Raw genomic sequence first — 16084 nt, forward strand, 5'->3', positions numbered from 1 at the left:
GAAGTAGTTTATATGCCCCCAAAAAACTATTGTTATTATTTTGAATTATATTGTAATTATTAAGAATTTAAAAAAAATACAATTCGGTACTTGCACTTCAGGGAGAAGAAGATCATTGATACTCTAGCATGTGACCTATGACGATAGTGCCAGCTGATTTTTTATAAGCAAAATGGCGTGTTAAAGTTAAGCTAAGTCTTTCCACATAAGTAAGAATGCTAATTAACGTGAGGTCAATTAAACACAGCTCATTATCACGCATGGAAATTGTTGAAATATAATTCTTTCTCTTCAACGTTTCTTAATTAATTTTTTTTCATGTACTATATCGTAACCTTGATATATTTTTGTTTGTACCTGGTAACTTCGATGCGTCTGTCTATGTTCCACATGGTTTCGTGCCTGTCTTTGCATTGAGTAAGAATTGTATAGTGAAAGAATTGAAATCTTTTTGAGAGAATATAGAATGTGTCATTTAAAGGAATTGATACGTGGCTGTCTTGGCTTACTCGAAATAGAATACAGTTTCTAATGTAAACAAATACATTCAAACCCCGCTATAGTGAACCTTCAAGGGACTAAATTTTCGGTTCACTATAACCGGGAGTTCACTATATCCGTTACGCAGACAATTTAACTATTGGTTCCCAAACTCCTCCCTTTTATTACATATTATTCAAATAAATGACTGAAAAATATTATGCAGTAGTATAAAATGTGTTATTTTTCATTAATTTTCGTCTTGTGTACAAAAAAAAAATTAGTAATTTTTAGCTGATGAGCAATCCTCAACATCAGATACACTTCCCGACTCTCAGATAATTTTTCCTGAATTTCTGTTATTCAGCTTTTTAAACCTGTTTAACCTGCAATTCGAGCACATAAAAGTAGTCTCATAAAATCGCTTAGCAAATTCATCGGCATTTGTTCAGATACTGAAAGATAGCGGCTTCTTCGATTGGTGAATCACTTCAGTAATGCTTCTTCAACATCCTTGTGATCTGCTTTTCTCAACTTTTTTTCTGCCATCTAAATTTGTTTCATGTGTAGAAATTAATAATTGCCTATTTTTCCATATGTTACAAACTGCAGATTGGGATAGTTTATATTCCCTGCAAATATCAGCTTGATTGCAGCCATTTTCAATTTTTCTGATTGTGCCCATTTTATCATCAATGGAGAACGTTTTACGTNTCAATTATAGATATGGAAACACTTCCCGACTCTCAGATAATTTTTCCTGAATTTCTGTTATTCAGCTTTTTAAACATGTCTATCCTGCAATTCGAGCACATAAAAGTAGTCTCATAAAATCGCTTAGACAATCGCTCTGACAGAAAATGCATATTGATACCACTGACACCTTACAGGTGCATCGTCTGCCTGGGTTGGAAACATCTGCTTGGTTTGTTTAGGGATGGGAAAGTTAGCTAAAAGAAGTAAACAAGAAAATATTCTTATCGGTACATTCCCCTCTATAGATGGGTTTGAAAATCGGTATATGTATTTATTTTAAAGTAGAAATTTCAAAATTATTGAAAAAAAAATTTTTTTTAATCAGTCAAAGGCAGAAAAAAGTTCATTATATCCAACTTCCTCACTTTTATGGTTCACTATATCCACAAAAAATAACATTATCCGTGTATAGCAAGGCACGGGACCGAACATTTCGTTCACTATNAAAATTTTTTTTTTTAAATCAGTCGAAGACAGAAAAAAGTTCATTATATCCAACTTCCTCACTTTTATGGTTCACTATATCCAGAAAAAATAACATTATCCGTGTATAGCAAGGCACGGGACCGAACATTTCGTTCACTATATCCGGGAGTTCACTATAAACCGTGTTCACTATAGCGGGATTTGACTGTACTACGTTTTAACAACCAATCAGGTTAGAGCCGCCGACACTTCGTCACTTGCAGGCCCTTATCAGAAATCGTTTGATTAAAGGTTGTTCAAAAGAAACTGATGAGGATTTAAAAGTCTGTTGTTCTATATGATTAATGATAAAAAATTTAAAGGCAAAAATGTATTTAAAAAATTACTTGCTTATTAGTTTCTTAATTTAAAGCCTCCAGTTTTTTTTTTAGTTCAGTCCGGTGCTTATTGAATTCTGGGATTTTAATTGTTTCTCAAAAAATGAGTAATCTGCTATTTATACGATTGGTTTCTTATTTAGCTTTAAATATTTTTTACATTAATTTTATCTGTACAAAAGTAATTTAGTTTATAATTTATCTTCCTATTATTACTCAAAGATCAACCAATAATTATATTTAGATTGATAGAATGAGAAATAATAATTTATTTTGAACAGGTTTGCGTTAGTTTTTTTTTACTTGAAATGTAATCAATTTTGCTTTACAAATCAAGAAATATAGTTTTTATTTTATAATTATTTTCAGACATCGGATACATCGAAACGAGCAGCTACATGCAAATTTTTCCTCGACATCTTCGTGTTCTTTATCAGAATTTACAAGTGTTTTTTAAGATTATTTTCAACATCCATCTTTAAATTATTTAAAGGTGTCAAGAGTGAGGATGGCGGAGGGAGACAAAAGAAGAAAAAAAAAGAGAAGTCTAAATTGCTTTTCAAGACGCGTTTTCGCTAAATGACAGTTTTAATCGATATCGATGACACGCTCTAACTGGAGAGAGGTAATAAAAGAAAAATAAAGAAAAGTCATTACTTTTCAAGGTCCAAACCCCCTCGGAGAAAGAAGATCTTAAAGATGTGTTATGACATTTTTTAATGAAACTCTTTTTTGTTAGACGAGAATTTTAAGTTTATGGTGATTTTTGAAGGACGGAACTGACTTAATTAGGATTGGTATCACATTTGGTGAAAGTTCGAAGACTAACTATTAAAGTGTTTTAAACACACGTTTTAAGATGAACAGTGAAATTACAAACTAGATCTTACGATAAGAGTTTAAATTGTTCTGTGGGAACTGTTTTTCTCCAATTGGATTTCTTTGAGTAGGAAATTGTTTACATTTTGGACACCGAAGTTTAAGTAAACGGCTTGGGACAATATAGTAATGAACTAAAACTTTTTTTTTAAAAGATGGCATTTTTTTATCTAACTGTTTCTCCTTATTGTTCCCAAGGAGATACTTCCCAATTTTCTGGAATCTCTACTAGATGGCAGCACAATTAAATGAAACGCCGTATTCTATACATGAAAATCATGGTGTTTTTTAAAAATTTATTTTGTATTCCTTTTATGTTCTCCAGGATATTTTTTATAGGACTTAGCGTTACATGATTCCTCTTTCATTATGGTATGACGAATTTATGAGGGCCAAAAATGATTTAGTTTTTAGGAAATTTTAAGAAAAAATGTTCGTGACTGTAAGCCTGTTTTCTTTCTGAATTACTAGCTCGCAACGGATTGACGATTAATTTCAGTTCGCAATACTTAAAGATGATAAAATTTCAGTTGCCGGCCAGATGATCCAGCGGTTAGCATGCCTGACTGCAGCGCCAATGGTTGCGGGTTCGAATCCCGCTCAGGATATAGACGGTTCTCTCTGTGTATTGTTCCCTATTGTGTGATATGCCAGAATGTGTCCCAACCTATAAACGGGTATCTGCGCCAGTGTGGCGTGGGTACTCCGGAGACTTAGGTTCACACGTGCCCACTGGGTAACGTTAAATGAGTAATACTTCCGACACCTTCCTAGGTGAAGAACATAAGAGCTCAGTGCCTGCCATTATTAAAAAACAAATAAATAAAATTTCAGTTTAATTTTTATCGAAAAATTAGAGATTAGAAAAAAAAAACATTGATTTCGTGGTGTAAATTTGTAAAATTAATTTCTAACATGCAATTGCAATATCAAAGTTTTTATTAAAAAATTCATCTGCAATTTATAAAAAATATTTATTTCAAATTAGAAAGCGTATAAAATTATTTTATGCAAAATGATTTCATTAGAAATCATTTATGTCTAAGAAATATTGGTTTTATGCCGTAAATGAATCATTTCAATCATACACTGTAAAAAAGGTTTCTTAAAATGGAGCAAAAATGTGGCAAAATAGTTCCGAGACAAATGTAGTCGAATTTGAAAACCCCAAGTACTATAAATTGTATCAGCATATTATCATTTTTTAACAAAATACATACCGAAGTCAAAATTCTTGATGGTCTCCATCAAAAAATTTCAGTTGGCGGTTTTTGTTGCTTTCAGTGAGATTCATGATGGTCACCATCATCCAACATTTTCCATTATGCTTTAGTGGTGTTTGATATACCAACAAACTTCCATCATTCCGTGATGGAAAATGCTACTTTAATACTATGATGGTTAACCATCAAGAGAAGTTTGTTTCTCATGAACCAGGGTTGGCAAGTTTTTGACACATGACGGTTTTTACCGGTTTATACCATGGTTTTTACCGTCATGTCAAAAGCCCCTCTGTCAAAAACGTCAGTAACTGTCAAAAACCCATAGTTTTGGTAAAATTGTATTTTTATTTGAGATTAACTGCTTATAATTTAAAATTAATTCATTTTTGGGCAATAAAATTAGAAAAAAAGTTGTTAAAAGATATTTAAGAACAGATTCTTGCATTTTCCCAACATGATTATATCAAAACATACTATTTGAAGTAAAATATTAGGATACTAAACAAAATTTTCAACATTTCCAAGCATCATTTTGTTTGGCATATTACATTACTGAAGAATGTCAAGTCATTCTTGACTTAGAGTTTGTTAGTAGTTACAAGTTTTGAAAGTTTTGTTTAGCTTATTTCTAATATTTAAGAAATGCCAAATTTTAAATTCTTCTTTTTAGTTCTTGAATTTATTAATAGTTCCAAGCTTTTTTGTTTGTTTGTTTATTTCTAACAATTAAGAAGTGCAAAATTTTGAATCCTTTGCAAATCAAGCTATAATGATAAAAGTAAGTATCACTATTTTCAATAAGTATATTACAATATTTCTATATGAACGTATATCTTTCTATAAGAATAATACATGTATATAGTAGCAAAATCAATAGCAATCATTTACAACATTCGTTTATAATGGCAATTACGTGAAAATAATATATTGTCCGCTATATACCATAAATTAAAGAAAACAGTAGATTTTTGACAGTTTTTACCGGTAAAAACACGGTTTTTACCACTGCCATGTCAAAAACCAGTTTTTGACGGCAAAAACCTAACCCTGTCATGAACCAGTAATCCATGATGATACGTGATGTTTCCAACTATACAGTTCCACGATGTTATAATGGGAAATCCTTGATGGTTCTCAGGAATATTCCATCAAAACTATTTAGTTTTTTATGCTGGCCCATCATAAATCAGCCCGAATTCCTATTTTTGGATGATAGTTGTTCATGACCGTTCCAATATTTAATTTCTAGTATACTATGGAATTTCTTAATGGTCCATAATGGTACAACATTACATTTTCACGATGATTTAATGGAAATTCTTGTTGGTGCAGCAGGAATTTACCATCAAAGCCATTTGGTTTTTTTAATGTTGGCCCATCATAAATCAGTCCAAATGCCTACATTGCGGTGATGATGACATTTGATTTCTAAGAAACGTTGGATCAACCTGAACAAATCATCAAAACCAGTTGCTATTCTTATGTTGGACCATCATAAATCGTCCGAAATCCTACAATGGGGTGATGGTTATTTATGTTGGTTGCCATCCAAAAATGTAGTGGTTCATTATGAAATTATTTATGGTTACCATTAAGATTATGTAGGTCCATCAATGGAAAACCATCAAAAGTTTAGACTTGGGTAGTCTCAAAAGTGAAGTGGAGGGCGAATTATGTTTGAGCCTCTCTTTGGCTACCGGAGGTTTCCAACCAAGTACCTCCGGGATTACAGTAGGATGCGCTAACCATAATAGTTGTGTTGGAGTGGATTTTTACTCCTCCAAACACATTAAATTATCAGAATTAAGTTTGGTGAGCTGGCAACAGATATCTTTTTTCAGATAATATAAGTGACGTCATTCGTGCGTATCATTTAGGAAGATGTATATAAGACATGCATTGTTGAAAGAATATGTCAATTCACTATGTTGTTGCGTCCGGAGATGTCATGCCATATTTTGTTTAACTGTATTTCTAATTATTTCCTGTTGTTTGCTGTAACAAGATGGTACTATAGGTAATAAAAAAATATTTAAAATCTTCAAGTCTCATCATATGAGTTAACACACTCACTAACTACTGCGCTCGCTCTCTGCCAACGGATTGTACAACCCAGTTAAGCGAGAATTAAGAAGCTTTAAGTTTTCGCTTAAAAGTTTTTAAGCTGTAGCAAAATAAGCAAAATGGGAAATGAAAGTTACCCGACTAAGTTACTAGGACCATATTTTACAAATTGCAGCCCTTTGTACCATTGAAATTGGAAATTAGTATGCCATATATAAAGTTTTCTAACTCTCCCTGGATCGGGAAGTACAATTATGGTGGGTAGAGCAACTTAATATGAATTCGGTAGTCCTTGGTTCGAACACCTCTATCTCACATTCCTATCTCCACAACACTTTTGCGACTACGCATTTTGTTCGAAAATGAGCATATGCTGTTTCAATTTTAAATACATGGGGTTTTCTAATTCCGCTATTATTTGTTTCGGAGCTATTTCACCACATTTTTGCTCTATTTTGAGAAAAACGTTTTTACAATGTACCCGGACATTCTGATTCAGGTTCATTGACTATTCCAATTTATCTGAAAATTGAAAACTGGCCCATGGACGTATATGGCGATAAATGGCGAACTAGTAAAAAACGATAACGTTTTTAACTACATGACCCGTTCGCTTCAGAAGAATATCTATAATTTTGTAATAAATTTAGTAAAATATCTAAGATCTACATTTTATTACAGAAAAACATAATGAAAAAGAAACAAAAATGATTTAATTAAAAAAATAAACAAAATAAATAAATAAATAAAATAAAATTTTAGATGAATAAATATAGGTTTCGTTTGGTTTAAGAACTCAAATAATTCTTTTAATTATCATAGTGAACATTCAAAATAAATTCTAGAATTTAACACGCTATGGACACGGGAAGTGAATTTTATAAGCGAAATGTTCAAAATAATAATAATATAGTAAAGCCGTGGTGGCTCAAGAGGTACATCGTTCGCCTCTCAATAAGGTGCCCCAGGTTCGAATCCCAGCGTTAGCTGGTTGATACGAATTCTGCTCCCAGTTCACACGTACCACAGTGCTGACGTAAAATATCCTCTGTGATAGACGGATCATGGGTCAGAATCCTCTTCCCTTCGAGCTAACAGTGGGAGGTCTTCGTAGTTTTCCTCTACATGTAAAGAAAAAGCGCTTTAGTTCTATCAGAAAATCATCCACGAAGGTCAGTTTGCCCCGATGCTTCATCCAAGAGTTCCTTTGTCTCTTGGGTTGGATTTAAAATTACGCCGTTGCGGAGTTGAGCATTGTTAGTCAAACCTCAGAATTCAATGGGCTTTTCAACAGTGGTTATAAAATTATAATAATAATATTAATATTAATTCTTAGTAGCCGTAAATACAAATTTAATAAAGATTGATTAAAGCCTTAGCTAACCGTGTAAGCATAGTAATATTAATTCTTAGTAAGCATAGAAACTCCAATTTCAGGATCAACAACTATGATGTGATTAGCTGTCAATGTTTTTTTTTTTGTGATTAATTATGAATTTTTGCTAAATGACGAAAACAGCAAACATAAATTCTGAAATTATGTATAACTGCATCCCAATGGAATAAATCAGAAAATTTATAAGGATGCCAAGAAACTCACGCCCCTGATGAAAAAAAAATACTAATCATTGCAGAGCATCCAGGAACACTCATTAGTCCACCTGACAGAAAAAAAAAGCGAAAAAGAAAACGAAAGACGAAAGCGGAAGAAACGAAAAACGGTAAAAAGAGGAAAGAATAAAAAAAAAAGGAACAAATTGAAATAGAGATCTAACTGATTGCTACAGAAGCAAATCCATCAATAAAAAGGCAATAAACAAAATAAATACATTTTGTAGAAGAGGAAAAATATGCAAAGAACCCACATATTGCCACGCGCAAGGCACGGGACATACGCGCGACACATCCTCCAACGAGCTCGGCAGGGAAACTAACTGATTGCTCTTTGTCTTAATTTATAGGTCAGATTTCAATCGCTTCTGTCCTTTCGAAAAAATACCTTTTTTTTAAAAAAAAATGTTTAAATCTTTATCGCTTGGCTCAGAAGTTAAAATAAAAATTAACTTAGATTCTTACCCGTTCTTCGTAAGGGATGCAATAAAGTAATCAACACTGGAAAACAATTTTTTGTTTTTGTTTCTGTTGCATAATAGTTTTTAAGGAATCTTGGATATTTTAACATTGCTGATTTCAAATCTTCAATCGATTGCTCTCTTAAAGCTACATTAAATGACATTTCAAATCTATTTTTTGTTGAAATGTAGAAGTTTAAAATAACATAGGAAACCACTCCCGGTAATGTCATCATATGCCGCAAGAGGTGCTTCCCTATTATAAACTGTTTGTGCGCTAATTCTAATCAGGTCATAATAAAGAAGCTCCCTTAGCCGCGTATGAGGACATTTTCGAGCATGGGTTCTGATTCCATTTTAATCTTGATGATGTGTCCTAACTCCCCTAGAAGTTTGACACAATATTTATGCAACCCACAGTTATATATAACTTTTTAAACTTCTACATTACGACAAAAATCGACTAATTCCATTTTAATCAAGATTCCATTTTAATTCTTATGATGTGTCCTAACTCCCCTAGAAGTTTGACACGCGACCCCCTGTTATATATAACGCTTTTAAACTTGTACATTTCGACAAAAATAAACTAAAACTGTCATTTAAGAAAACAGTGGCTTTTAGAGCAAAACTAATTTCAGATTTGAAATTCCCGCACCCAAATTAGGCAAGAACAAGTATTTGTATAAATGCGAGAGACAAATTGTTTCCCAGTATAATCAATAAATCTGTATTGATCAACACTACGATATCATGCACAAAGCTGAAAGGCATAAATTGACACAATTAATAGAGCTAAATTAATTCCATTTTCATTTTGTTTCTTTATTTTTATTATTTGTTGCTCTTCCCTGAGGGCTTTACGTTATTAGATTAATCAAAACACGTTTTTAGAAAGTCATCTAATCAAGATAAAGAGTATCCACATTCATTATTATTTGTCATAAAGCTCGAAGCTAATTCATGATAGTCAAAATTAATCACAATCCTTTCACCGATACTCTTTACTTTTGTCATATAAACCTATTTTTACCGTAGGTACCATGGTATTTATATTAGTACCTATCAAAACTGAACTAATCGGTATATTAACAGTAGTACCTATTATCAAAATTAAGCATCACTGGCTTCAACGATATGAAACGAATTCTTTCTTATTAAACGTATTCTAAACATATTTTCACGGTTTAGCTTATTTCGTTCTTAATTATGCTCTTATGTACAAAACGTATTCTTTTATTTCAATAACCATTAATATTTAATTTGTCACTTTTAAATAAATGCAAAATTGCGTCTATAAACAAAACAAATACTGGTTTCAGACTAGTTTCATGACGCTGGTCTTACATGCCATCCGCGTTCATCATCAAACATACTTGACATAACCAATGGGATGCCTGCAGATGACGTAGTGTGGGCATCTCGATTCTGATTGGTTGTTAAAACGTGGCATTTGTTTACGTTAGCAATTGTTCTTTTCATTCTATTTCGAGTAAGCCAAGCGCATCAAGTATCAAATCTCTTAAGAGGCACTTTCTATATTCTTTCACAAAGATTTCTATAATTTCACTACATAATTCGTACTTAAGACAAAGACAGACACGAAGCTAAAGCAGAAGCAAACTAATTCTGCATTGAAGTTGCTAGGTGCACGAAACAAAAACATATCACGGTTACGATAAAATACATTAACACATAACAGATCTAAATTAAGTAAAAGACGTATACAAGAAGGAATTATTTTCTTCTCCAACAAATTTGATGTACGATACGGTTTTGTATTTAATTAACTTCGCATTAATTAACATTATAACTTATGTGGAGATACTCAGATAGTCTTCTAAGATGGACATCTTCTTTATAAGCGATCAACTGGCATTGAGGTCATAGTTCACGTGTCTTGGTATCAGTGATCGTCTTCTTCTTGAGTTGTAAGTACCCAATTAAGAAAGTAGGATAAATTTCTTTTTTTATTAAATATAGAGCTATAAGCTCTTTTATGGTTTGGTTACATTGAGAGATCACCTGTCAACCCAGTGGAAAAATCTTGCATTGGAAGCCCATGTGCAATAGGCCAAGAAGCAGATCAAAGAAAACTTGGAGGGATGGTGTCTTGAATGGTTTAAAAATTTTAAAGAACTGGAAGATCAAGATAAGGAACAGAGCTATCTGGAGAAATATTGTACGTCAGGTACAAGACCCACGCTGTACTGTAGTGCCAATAAAAAAGAAGATTTGTAAGCTAGCATACATCACTGATATAAATTTTTCAAAGTTCGAGAAATATGGCATCGTCTCTTGCTTAAGTTATAACAAGGGCTATTGCAAAATCAGTGAAAAAGGTTCATGTGTTGAGCATCTCATCCGAATGAACTATATGAAAATTTTGAATAATTGTGATTTTTAGGAATCGAGGCTAACATTTCGCCTTGGCTCTTCGAGTATAATACAAATAATAAATGAATGCATGCTTGTCAACTGAAGCAGAAAATAACTTTTTATAATAGCAAATAGTATTTATTTATAATTTACGAATGGGATTCAATTGTGACCACTATTCTGATACTTTTATACTTACATACTGGGTACGAACATTTTCAGCAGAAGTTTGCAACATATCTGTGCTCATTTCTCTGACATACAATGTTAGCACATTGAACGACATTTGTAAATTATTATTAAAAGTTATTTATTGTGTCAGTTGACGAATATGCAATCACTTCTTTCGCGTATTATGCTCAATGCCCCATATTTTTCCGTACAGGCTACTTTTTAAAATAATATTTTTCTTTTGGAAATTAAAACCCCATACTCTGTTGAGTATATGCGTAAATTTTTTTTGAAAATTCCAATCAGCACATCACGTGTTTAGAAACTCTGCACTCCTCACGTTATTTTGTGTGCACTCTGTACTTGCGTAATTTAAATAAGACTCGTATTCGTTTCTCTTAACACAAACTTTTTACAGTGCATCAAATTTTGAAATTGTGTGAGAAATTCTAAAATATATTCTTACAATTACATTTACTTAAATATTTGATTAAACGCAAATGAATCCCGCAGGTAATACTAAAAATAAGGACTCTTAAAATTTTCAGTGTTCATTCTTTACCGTTTGTATTATTTTAACGGTAGAGCGTTTGTCCGTTTCATTAAATAATCACCAAATTGGTAAATGCATTTTTATAAAGGTTGTGTTAGTTTTGTATGCCCATGTCATACCTGCTCTCCGCCATCTCCTTTGGAAAATGTTAAACGCCTTCTATTGCACGTCATCGTCGGAGAGTAAGTTGGTTTTCATCATCATCATCAGCATTGGCACGACAGCCCTTTGTGAGCCTGGGCCTTCCTCAGAAGCTTTTCCCATTCTGTCCTTCTCCCAGCAATTGTTTTCCAGTTCTTTACTTTTAGGATGGAAAAATCCTCATCTACACAGTCCTTCCATCTCTTTTTGGGCCTTCCTCTTGGCTTTTCATTGGAGGGGGTTGCATTAGAGACTCTCAATGCTGTTCGTTCTGGGCTCATTCTCACTACATGCCCGGCCCATCTCATTCTACTTAATTTAATAGATTTAATGATATCATCGCCATCAAAGATCCTATATATTTCAAAATTATATCTTTTCCTCCAGTTGTCGTTATCGAGTATAGGGCCAAAGATGGTACGTAGGACCTTCCTTTCGAAGGTTGCTAATAACTTTTCTTCCCTTTTTGTTAAAGTCCATTTAAGTTGGTTTTATACCTGCTAAATCTACAACGCTAATAGATACTGTGAAACACTGATAAACTACGTAACTTAAAGCGATATTTCAAAACTAGGAAGGTTGGATAAGGATCTAAGCATTTTCTACAAGCCACCAATCAAACCGTTGCCTTTCTACAATTTAAATAAAACATTATCGCATTTATTCTTCTGTTCAGACTTGCACGTAGTGACTATCACCAGCTTTTAAATTTAAATAGCATTTGGTGAGGAAGTTGATTCAGCTCTATGATGGAGTGATAGATAAAGTTAGGACATGGAAGGGAGCTGGTTTGACGTGGGTATACAAAGGTTGTTATACAGCGCTTAAAAACCGCGATTCGGGGATTATTAAGAAAATAGACAAACGGTTAAATTTTAAATTAATCGGAAATATTTCAGAAAATAAATTGATTTTTTTAAAAATTTCTCTAAAATAGGAGACCATACATTTGGAATTGCTCTCGGTACTCATAAATAATCAAGTAAATCTAAGACTTCGATCTCAGAAGTTGCAAAAACTAGTTTGGAGTAAGACTTGAAAATTAAATAGGCTATATTATGTGCTATAGTACGTATCGAATACTTTATAGGAGCAGGAATTGATAATGTTTAAAAGTAAAGAATGCTTAAATATAATTGGTATAAAAAAAACTTTGCTTGTTGGATTTCGATGAATTTTCAAAGCAGTTGCAAAAGTGGGCTGCAGGAACTAATGGATTAGTAAAACGTTTACATTTAATAATTCGTATTAGTATTTAAGAGTAACGCTACTGTATTGGTTCGATACAAAATATTGTTTCAATTTTATTGTATGATCGCGCAGTGTATATGTGCAGGGTGTTATGCAATCAATGCTCTTAATATATATTTTTTATATCCTTGTCAAAAAAACAAAAGCAATATCAAAATCTCAAGTAAACATTATTTGAAGTGGGATTAAAAATATTAAAACTTGTTTGATTGCTAGCTGATCCTTGGAATGGTTTTCTATAATAACCTCTTTTTACCTTTTTCACAGTTTCCTTGTGCAATCAAGCATTTTTTTATATTTTTAGTCTTCTTTAAATAAGATATCATTGCTTATAATTTTTGTGTTAATTTTTTTGATTAAACTATGATTAATAATAAGATAAAAAAGGCACACGAAGTACTCGAAGACTAAATACGTAACAGTTATACTTTCCCCTTGAGAACCGGTCAAGCTTTTTCTAGTTCTCTTTAATTTTCTCATTAACTGTCACCGCAAATTAGGATTGAAAACAAATTCAATAAGTGGTGCGTCCCTGGTGTTGCTATAATACGGGTAGAGTGTGCAGCAACAGCAGTAAAGGTCCACCTGTGACGCGCGACACCTGCTTTTAGGTCGTTGCGGCGTTAATGTTACGCCACAATTAGCTAGGAGATGAGGGCGCCAATAAACAAATAAATGATTAGATCCTAGTTATCGCTTTCAGGGGGAAAGTGACCTAAGTTTCATTTCATTCGACCAGCAACGGGAAAGCACTTGTCTTTCATTGTATGACTTTAAATAGTTAACTAATAGGGTTCAATTAAGGGTAATATAATTTTATTAAATGGAAGTGTAATCAACACTCTTAATTTAATAAGGGTTTTTATACATTAAACGGCAACATAATAAAAAAGTGCAATTTAATTGTCTGGGGAAAATAGTAAATACATTTGTTGAAGATTATTATCTGAAAAAAATATTTTTTCTTTTAGTTTGAAATTTAGATCTGAAAATAACAATAATTAAGAAACCCTTTAATTATAATTTCGTTTAAAGTAATTGTAGATTGATTATAGGATTTTACAATAAAACATTTTTGGGCAATTTGGAAAAATGTAGATTTTATATTTTATAGTATTTTTTTTTAATTCTATCGATTAACGTCAAATTCTTAAAACTGAAATTACTTTACATGTAGATTTCCCCTAAGAAATATACTGAAATAAGCAACCGAATTTTTATGAAGTTTTTATTTTTTAATGATACTTTTTCATGAAAACTATTTTCATTTGTACCTTGTGAAAAAACAATAATTTTTAATGTAAATAATCAAAACCATTTGTGTGTTTTCAAAACCGTTTTCCTAAAGTCGATTTTAAACTTTTATTTCAGAATAAAAAATGGTGTGAGCTTGTTTGGGAGATAAATAATTTCACACCAATACAATAGGTGTAAAATTATTTATTCCGGAATTTTAATTTCTGTTATCAAAAAGTGTACTTATAAAGTAAATGAAAATTTTACTCATGAAATGTAATTTTGTTGGTTCTTCTTGTTTAAGTAAATACAAACTTGACGTTAATATTTCTTTTAATAAATATTGTAAAATTAGAATTAAAATTTTGCGCAAATTACTATGAATTAATTAAATGAATTCAAAAAGAAAAATCCAAAGTTGTAGGAAAAAAAGATTCTGTGAAGTTTTCTGGGGAAAGAGGAATCATCGTTTTCTAATTTTCAGTTTCCAATTTTTGTAGTAGAGAAAAAAAATTGAGACAATTTTTGAGTAAAGTAACCTATTTCTTATTTGATGAAAAATTGTCTTGAGTATTTCTAAAATTTGTTGCAAGTTAAGAAAAGACCGTTGCGGTATAGAATTTAAGTAATCCTCCGCGACTGCATATAGTTCCGTTTTATTTCGTTATCAAATTATTCAAATATTCCTTCAAAACAAAATAACAGCTTTCAAAAGTTAAACACGTCAGTCAGAAATTTAATTCGTACTATCACTTACAATATATATCATAGAATTATTATAAAAAGGTTATAGTTTCGTAGTCTTACTTGAATCCAAGATTTGGCCACGTATTTCGATAAATAAGGAGAACATTCTTGAAAAAGAAACAACTATATGACGTTGCAATAGCATTGAATTTGATTGGACAACTAAAAATGGCGTGTCTTATGCTGACATGCTCTTAACAAATCAAATGCGAGATAAATAATTATTGCTTTCATTTCACTGTTTAAAAAAATCGTCTGCAAGAAACAAAATTTATTAATATTTCATCAGTTTCTTTAAAAACGAATGCAAAGACGTATATTTGTTACGATTTTTAGATATTATTTTTATTAATTTTTATTACTTATTAATTGATTATTGTTGTTAATAACTGCTATTATTATAAAAAAAGAGGTGTTAATAAGAGGGGTTATAAGAAACCAAGGAAAAAGCAAAAAGGAGCGTAATTTCAGGAGTTGGCGATATCGATATACGTTCGCACTGGGAGTTTGCCATCCATTTGGAGTGCACTTAGATGCAAACGGGCTTTCTCCATAGCGTAATGTATTTTTTTCTTATTAACTTGCAACAGAGTACAGCGAGCTTTACATAACATAACTTTCTTCGTAATTAATCGAATGTGCTCAGAGAATATTTCTGATGCAGAAATGATTCAGACGAAAATTTAATACTCGAAATTTTCAATTAGTATCTTTATTGAAAGGAAAGCACGTTGAATTAAAAGTTGGAGATATCCATGTAAGGAAAGAATAAAATTTATTAAATTTTTTTTCCTATTCGAAACATAAAATACAAGGCGTAGTTAAAAGAATTTGCTTATTTATAATGAAAAGAGTGACACAGTGTATTTTACTCGACAAAAGTCCTCTGTAATTAACGGAAAAATTGTCAACCGTTGTGAAGGAGCGAGAAACGATATGAAAGGCGCGCCCTGAGGGAACGCCCTGTGGTTATCTCCACCTTCTCTGTTCCATGGACCACCCAACTGAGTGGGTGGAAGATGCTCACTTAACACAGGATACAAACATCGTTTGGAGCACGTGTTAAAAATGTAACACATTACCATATCAGAAAGAAAAAAGATTTTTTAATTAATTTTAACAATTATTTTTTTCGGATAAGAATAAGTTTTTTAAAGAAAGATTTCTTTTGCATTTGATACACAAAGACGCCGCCTTGGGTTTAAACTTCAGTTATCAAAATAAGACTATAGGGTGTACGAGTGATTAAAAAGTCCTTATTTTCATATTACTTGTGTAAATAAAACGATGCTAATTTAATAGGAAATTGATGCACCACTTTTTACATGC

The sequence above is a fragment of the Parasteatoda tepidariorum genome, chromosome 3 (assembly GCF_043381705.1).
Source record: "Parasteatoda tepidariorum isolate YZ-2023 chromosome 3, CAS_Ptep_4.0, whole genome shotgun sequence".
Classification (NCBI taxonomy): Eukaryota; Metazoa; Arthropoda; class Arachnida; order Araneae; family Theridiidae; genus Parasteatoda; species Parasteatoda tepidariorum.